The sequence below is a fragment of the Acyrthosiphon pisum genome, chromosome A2 (assembly GCF_005508785.2).
Source record: "Acyrthosiphon pisum isolate AL4f chromosome A2, pea_aphid_22Mar2018_4r6ur, whole genome shotgun sequence".
Taxonomy (NCBI): domain Eukaryota; kingdom Metazoa; phylum Arthropoda; class Insecta; order Hemiptera; family Aphididae; genus Acyrthosiphon; species Acyrthosiphon pisum.
In genome coordinates, this window is record NC_042495.1 from 93500610 (window position 1) to 93506804 (window position 6195).

At 28.3% G+C, this 6195-nt stretch overlaps 1 long non-coding RNA gene across 1 annotated transcript; it reads left to right on the plus strand.

The window, feature by feature from the left end:
* Nucleotides 1-2899: 2899 nt before the first annotated feature.
* On the plus strand, nucleotides 2900-3390 carry LOC107883075. The gene is made up of 3 exons (XR_001679074.2): nucleotides 2900-3063; nucleotides 3163-3231; nucleotides 3322-3390. It is a non-coding gene; the product is annotated as an uncharacterized LOC107883075 (long non-coding RNA).
* Nucleotides 3391-6195: the final 2805 nt, after the last annotated feature.

A 6195-nucleotide genomic window follows, 5' to 3' on the forward strand; every position in this document is an offset into this window, starting at 1 on the left:
ACCACAAGTGACTGAATCTTGTGTGCCTAGCATTGTCGGCATTGAATACGACATAGCAACATTGATGTGTAAATAAAGGTAGGTAGGTACCTACCTACTATAAATATTTAATATATGAAATAAAAAGAAATGCCAAGTTGCAAATACACCTAGGTAGGTAATTGGAAATTAATAGGTAGGTAATAAGTGATTATCTCGAGTGCTGGAATGCCTACTTAGGTACCTATTTAATTAGTTAAAATTTAACGCAGCGACACTACCTATTAACTGTAAAATTAATTACCTTAATGACAAAAATGTCATCAAATATACTTAATAATATTATACGCTGACAGACGCCTTCCGTTATCTCTCGAGAACGAGAGACCGTTATGGAGGTGAAACTATAAAATAATATTTTGGCCCCAAGTTGGCTTCATACGCGTTGTTAAATCTAAATCTGGATTTTATAGCTGACGTGATATTGGCAAAGTTATTGACAGTATTTCGACCGCTACTTACAAAGACAAAATAAATTCAAAATGTATTACTGATTGAAGAAGTCCATTGCATTTTGAAAATATATTTCCATCTATACCTATTACCTACCCATTGTATTTTCCAAAAATAGTACAATAGGCAAAAGCATATCCGAAAATCTAAGAATCGCCTCATGATATTCAACCCATCGCGTTTCGCATAGTTTTATTAAAATAACAGATTTTGATGTCGGTAAATGTTCAGTATTTACTTTTTTAAACAAATCAACTCTTTTCGGGTAATCACGTACAAAATTGCATACTTCTTTAACTGTGGAAAATAATTTTATATGGGTAGTACATTGCAAGCTTTTAATAATGCTAAATTTAACCACACAATGTGTGTAAGACTTATTACCAATAATTGTTCATTTCAGATAAGATATTATTTGACACTGGATGACACGTAAATATAATAGGTAATACGATAAGAGGTTACACGCTATAGTCTATATAGTTTAAACTTTCAAGGTTGACTTATAAATATAAAGACATAAAGTATAATATAATTAAATATTAAGTATCAAAACAAAATCAGAAACCTGAATTTTTCATGATTATAAGTTTTACATCACAGTTATATTATTACACATCTTATGGGCCATGGGGAGGGGTCTAGACACCATCTGGCCCCCTCCTTAAGTCCACCACTGCACATAGCCCATTTTCATCAACCAAGATAAAAACTGTTCAAAAAAGTACCTAATAATAAATAATTATGATGCATATAAATAATTTAAAATTATATTTAAAATAGTATTTTAATCTGTATAATATTATTCTTATTATTATGATCGAATTTATTTATTTATTTTATTTGAAAAGTATGTCTATGAATTATGACAATAATATAATATTGGGAAACTATCAGCTAAGACCCCATTATCAAATTTTAAACCACCATAAACTCTTCATTAGGACAATTTTAAGGAATACAAAATAATATTATAATGCTGCTATAATATGTTTATTGCTATATTTTACACAACTAGATATTTATGAAATATTGTATTTGCTTGCATTATTTTAACAGATGATCAGTAGGTATGCCTCTACCCATGCAAAATTATTGAATTATATGATAATGAAAAAAATAAAATGTATAAAATACGTTAAATTCATCAAAAATTAGACATAGGTACCTACTTATTCAAACCGGTGAAGAAAATACCATGACAAGGACTAGAGAATCAAATGTTTTTGATACATTTATTATACTTGGCAGACTACCAATCGAAATGGAAAAAAATCTAGAAGCATTTGAAAATGATTTATCTAAAATTAGATTAGCAAAATCCCTGTTAAAATATCGGAAAAATCATCTAAAATATCATAAAAACAGATTATTATTCAGGAACGCCAATGGAAGGCTGATGACCTATCCATTATGTATTAACTATGATTTCGGTAAAGAATAATATGATTATCGACAACGACCGCGACTAGGGGCAATTTTACGGAGAGGTGTGTGTGTGTGGGGGGGGGTTGACCCCCTACCCCTTAAGTCGGCAACTGTAAATACTAGTCGGCAATTTTCAAAATTCGCAAAATGTAATATATAATGAATGAAATCATTCAAATTTCCATAAGGTCTATGATAATAAGTAAAACTATTACAGTAATATGCATAATATAGTGCTGATAAAGTATAAACTAATAAATATCCTACATTATTTTCGGCTGTCGGATAATCAAAGATAAAAGGTATCTAGAGACCAGAAGAGCCCGGCATGTTATTGAATAATGACTATTGTATTCTTGTAATAAAATTGTTTTCACTGATATTTTTCTGTACTGATATTAATGTCTAAGAATAGACATTGGAAATATCCGTGTCTCGGTCGGTACCCAGTACGCACTACGCAACATTCCACTGTCCGCACTCTGAAGTCTGCTGTTTATCAGTTCACACTATTCCAATATCTCCTATAATTTTATATTATATGCATTAGATATTGTTATTCTTTTTCGTTGATTTTTTGTGGTTATCACTATTAATTGCTGTTTGGCATTCGCTTCGATTTCGTTTTTATTTAAATTTATTTGTGTGACAATTTTTGTGAAAACATGGAATCCAAACGTAAACGTTTTAAACTTGAATGTTTTGATTGTGGTAGTGTTTTTAATAATGACTATAAATTAAAACACAAACGCGAAGTACATCAGGGGAAAAAAGTGAAAATACAACACTTTGGTGCTCCTAGCAACCCGTTTGCAGCGTCAAAACCCCAAAAAAATAAGGAACTGCTAAGTTCCTTTAGTTGATTTTTTTATTCTTATATTTAAGTTTCAAGATGTGAACAAATTATTTATTTTGTAATAATAATAGGTACACATAACATAAGAGAACTTATTAGTATACTTAGTAGTAAAATGGTAATTATTACTGTAGCATAGGTATTTATAACTAAACAAATTTATTAGTTTATATGCATTTTAATTTTTTTATATATTTAATATGCTTTATTATTTTTAGCAATCTGAAGAAAATTGTGAACTAGACCCCAAACTGTATAATGTCGTTCCACAGACCAGTAATGAAATGGTAATTATAATTGTAACATATTTATAATTTTAAAACAAATTTACTAGTTTATATGCATTTTAATTTTATTATATATTTAATATCCTTTATTATTTTTAGCAATCTGAAGAAAATTGTGAACTAGTGACCAAATTGTGTAATGTCATTCCACAGACCAGTAATGAAATGGTAATTATAATTGTAACATATTAATTTGATTTTTTTTTTTTTGAATTATATTTATTTTATATATTTAATATTATGCTTTATTATTTTTAGCAAGCTGAAGAAATTTGTGAGCCCAAATCTTGTTATGTTCCACAGACTAGTAGTTTCAGTAATGAAATGGTAATTATTACTGTATTTTCTATAAAATAATTGCCCGTATGTTGTATGAGTAACATGTTAAACTATATGTTATGTGACACATAAATTCACCATGCATACCGACAAATGCTTTATAATATACCTCTATTGATAATAATTTTCTTGACTTTAATTCTAATTGTGTGTTATTATTTCTGTTGTAGCAGTCTTCAAGTGAAGTAGAAAAACTGAATAAAGTGCCAGAATCATCTTTACCTTCTACTAGTATGTTGTATTTGCAGTAGTATGTACCATTAAAGTACCTATCACATGAGTAACAAAATAACAATTATTTTTTTTAGTTGATGGTGATAATGAAAATTCCTAGATTACCTGTGTTGGTCATTTAGAAGCCGTTAAACAAGATTTTTTAGAGTTAATTGATGAGTTGACAAGCATTAAAAATACCGAATTTCCAAATCCAATACTCTTTTTGATAAAAAGTTCACATAGTGTAACTAGTATAAAAAATAAGTTGGATGATTATATAACACTAGCTAAAATTGTGTTAGATGATATGACAAATTCTTGCAATGATTCTGAACCCACAACTGCGAGTAACAATTCAATTGATTTGAATTTGAAATTTAAAAAATTTAAAAAATTTTAATCATAAGCGTGTGATTATTTTTTAAATCAAATTTTACTGGCATTTTTAAATCATCGGGGAGGATATTTTCAATACTCTTTATTTCTGATAACATTTGATAAGGCGTCATTACGAAAGCATCTACCTTATTAATTTGAGCATTGGATAATATCATTATCTGTATCCTAGTTATAAACATTAACTAATTCAATATCATATATGTCTTTCTTTTCGTTAGATAGTTCATTGCTAAACTTATTTAAATTTGTTTTCTCATTTTAGATTCTGATCGGAGCGAGGAAGCTATTGGTTTTACAATGGTGTTTATTTTTTAGATTCTGAGCGTAACGAGGAAGCTATTGTTTTTACAATGGTGTTTATTTATTTATTTTATATTCTGAGCGGAGTGAGGAAGCTATTGGTTTTACAATGGTGTTTATTTTTTTTTTATTTTTATATCCTATATACAAAATTTCTACCAGAAAGAGTGCTTCGATTTCAACATATAGTACCTTATCTTTTAGAAAATTGGATCAAAATGGGTCTTTAAAGAGGTCATTTTCCGATTTTCTCAATAATTATTTAATGCCACGGGAAAAACCACCGAAAAATTACGAAAAAACGCTAAAAATGGGATTTTAATTTCTAACGCTTTGTTTATCACCATAGAAACGAATCAAAAATTATGATATTATAATATAAATTCAACTTAAATGATAAAATAAATTATCACAATATAAAATATCCAGGCTGACAAACCGTCTCCGCTCAGAATCGTTTTTCTTATACAATGATATTTTATCATTGAATTCAAGTCTATTAAAACCCATTATACAATGACCCACTTCTAATCTACTGTACAACACAGCGACATCCACTTACCTGCTTTTTTATATTTCTATCATTAAAATTACTAATTGTACTTCTCAAAATCGATACTTGATCGTAAACAAATCTTAACATTTTATTTTGGTCTTCATTCAAATTATTAACGTTCTGTCATATCTTCGAATAACGTCGTCGGCATCATCGATACCAATAATCCATTGAAGTGCCGAATCACTGGATTCGAGAGACATCTTAACCCTTTTATTATGTCAGCTAGTTGTTTTATTACGATAATTTCCTTTCCTAACTCAAGTTTTCCTAAAGAACATTACCCAGAATATTTAAAATGGTTTAAATGAGCAACGAACTTTTATTTTTCCCTAGGGATGTTATAAACGCCTGGTCATAACATATAAGTAATAAGCATAATATGGAATTTTCACTTAACGCCTGTGGAAGTAATAATAAAAATAATAATTAAAAAAATAATTTGGTACCTTATCTAGGTATATTCTAAAACATTTCTCGTTCATATAAACAAGTGATTAGGTACCAAAAAAGGTTGATTAGGTACTAAATATAATTAGGTTTCAAACGTTCCTTTCCATCTTGATACACTTCCCATGATTTAGATTTCATCAGGTTATGATCTGAAGTTTAAGGATGTTTCACCATTGCATACTGCATAATCGACTGAACTTATCCTTTACTGTACTTGTAAAATCAAAATACACAAAATTCAAACTTTAAAAAAGTTAATAAGCTTTTTTAGGTTATTCTGAAAAATAACACTATCAAAAAAATCAGTCATTATCTAAAAACATAAAAACAAGCATAAAATTTTACTTACAATGTTTATATAACTGCCATGATTATATTTCATCAGTTCATTATATGGATTCTTATGATTAATCACCCTCGTGGCCTTCCATACCGCATTCTGCATTATATTAACCCAACTATATACTTGTAAAATAAAATCAATTATAAATACATTACTTTCAAACTTTCAAAATATTAGCAACATCCTCTAGGCATTTTCCGAGACATTCGTTAATTCATAAAAACAAATGATTACCAAAAAATGTTGATTATAAAATAGAAATAGGTTTCAATTTTTTCTTATAATCTTGATACACCTGCCATGATTTAGATTTCATCAGGTTTATACCTGAAATTTAATGATGTTTTACCATTATTGCATACCTCATAATCGACTGAACTAATTCTCCAAAATACTTGTAAAATAAAATAAATTATAAATACACTAAATTCAAACATTAAAAAAAATTAGCAACCTCCTCTAGTTATATTCTGAGACATTTAGTTATTGTAATAACCTGCAAAAAAATAATTACAAGATAAGAATA